The sequence below is a fragment of the Gavialis gangeticus genome, unplaced genomic scaffold (assembly GCF_001723915.1).
Source record: "Gavialis gangeticus isolate Ggan-Ray unplaced genomic scaffold, GavGan_comp1, whole genome shotgun sequence".
NCBI classification, from domain to species: domain Eukaryota; kingdom Metazoa; phylum Chordata; order Crocodylia; family Gavialidae; genus Gavialis; species Gavialis gangeticus.
In genome coordinates this window covers 185,553,795-185,555,708 of record NW_017729032.1, presented here as the reverse complement: position 1 = coordinate 185,555,708, position 1,914 = coordinate 185,553,795, and positions in this window count along the sequence as shown.

The window sequence follows — 1,914 nt, the reverse complement described above, 5'->3', positions numbered from 1 at the left end:
ATTGAATGTTTGCGCTCAGGGCAATTAAACTTCCAAATGTGTGTTTTCTGAAGTCGCCATAGTGAGGAAGGTAGGGAGTTGGGCGGGGCTGGGGCTGGGGCGGTATATGGGATTGGGGCCTGGGGCCAGAATGTGAGGCCACAGGGCCCAGGTGGGAAATGGGATGGGGCCATGGGCAGCTTGTCCAGGGGAGCTGGGGGTTGGGGGCTGGCTCCCTGCCACTGTTTGCACTCCTGGGGGCAAGGGAAGGGGTTATACATTCCACTGAGATCTGTGCATGGTGTGGGGGAAGAGTGGTGGCTGCAAGCTCAGGCTCCCTGCCCTGCTGCCCTCTCTCAGGGCCTGCACAGCCCAGCAGGCAGGACCTGGTGTGGCAGGGCAGAGGTGGGCAGGGAAGCTCAGTGCTGCCACTGCAAGCCCTGGACCGCCATGGCAAGGCACCCCCTGCCTATCTAGCTGCAGTGGGGGTGGAAGCATGGAGTTGTGCCTCTCACTGCTGCTAGGCAGGCAGGAGGCACTTTGCTGCGGTGGTGCAGAGCTGCCAGTGGTGGCAATGAGCTTTCTCACCCAGCTCTGCTCTGCCCCTGTATCTCACTCACTGGTCAGTGGTGGCCCCAGAGGGAGGGCAGCAGTGTAAGGAGTCCCAAGCCCGCACCCACCAGCCCACACCCCCCACCATGGGCTCGACACCAGCCACACCACCCGTGAGGGAGGGGGAGCCATGCTGTGCTCCACCTCAGCAGCTATCACCTCTTGTAGACAGCAGCTGGGGTTCAGGTGCTGCTGAGGACCTGGGTCCCTGGCCCCATAGCCCTGGCAGCCGAGGTCCCCTTCCAGCAGGGCTGGGGGGAGCAGAGGGCTGTGGGTGGGGAGTGAAGGGCACCAGCAGGGCTGCGGAGCTCTGGGTTGGGAGTGAGGGGCAATAGCATGGGCAAGGCACTAGCATATCAGGGCTGCTCAGTGCCATAAAGCAGTGGGGGGGGGCACAGTTGTGGGTGGACCCACATCCTGGTGAGTGAAAGGGCAGGGGGAGCTCTAATTTTTTTTCCATAATAAAAACCCAAAATTAAATGCCAAAATGTATAGGTATTTAGAATTTATTTAGCAATTGAGGCACTGGTAGACTTCCAAATTGCTTTAAAATTGTAAATATATCAATAAAATATTGTTGTCAACTGATATCTCTATATATCTCTATATATATATATATCGTGGTGCTTCATTTGAATCATGGAAAACATGGATTTGGGGGGTTTTAATCAGAATTTGCTATTTTTAAACAGAGACAAAGAGGATCCTTGCATATAGCTATGAATATCAACTGAATGCCTAAAAGCTACTGACTGCAACATTGAGCATGGCAATGGCAATTACTTTTGTGGATTTACCCCTTTGACAGCTATATAACATTTTTAACATAAATATCTACACTACTTAAAGGATCATTTTGAACATTGCTAAAACTAGATAGGAGCAACAAAACCATAGTGAAAAGTCAATAGACAAAGCATTCACATGATTCAGCTGTAGCAACAGAAAAGCATGTCTCCAAAAGAGCAAGCAGAATTTGTACTGTTAGCAGTCTTGTCTGTTTGGACTAAAAATCTTGGTGCTGGGTTTCATAGATTTCATAGACATTAGGGACTGGAAGGGACAGGATCTCTGCAGGGATCAAATGATCCCAGCAAGATAAACATCCAAATCCCCTTTGAATGAGTCCAGAGTAGGTGCTTGCACCACCTCTGGGGGGCACCTGTTCCAGACTTTAGGCACACTGACTGTAAAGAAGTTTTTCCTTATATTGAGTCTCAATTGGCCTTCTAAAAGTTTGTGGCCATTAAAACTAGTTATCCCTTGGGGAGCCCTGGTAAGCAAATGTTGTCCCAGATCCTGATGTCCCCCCCCCCCCCCCCC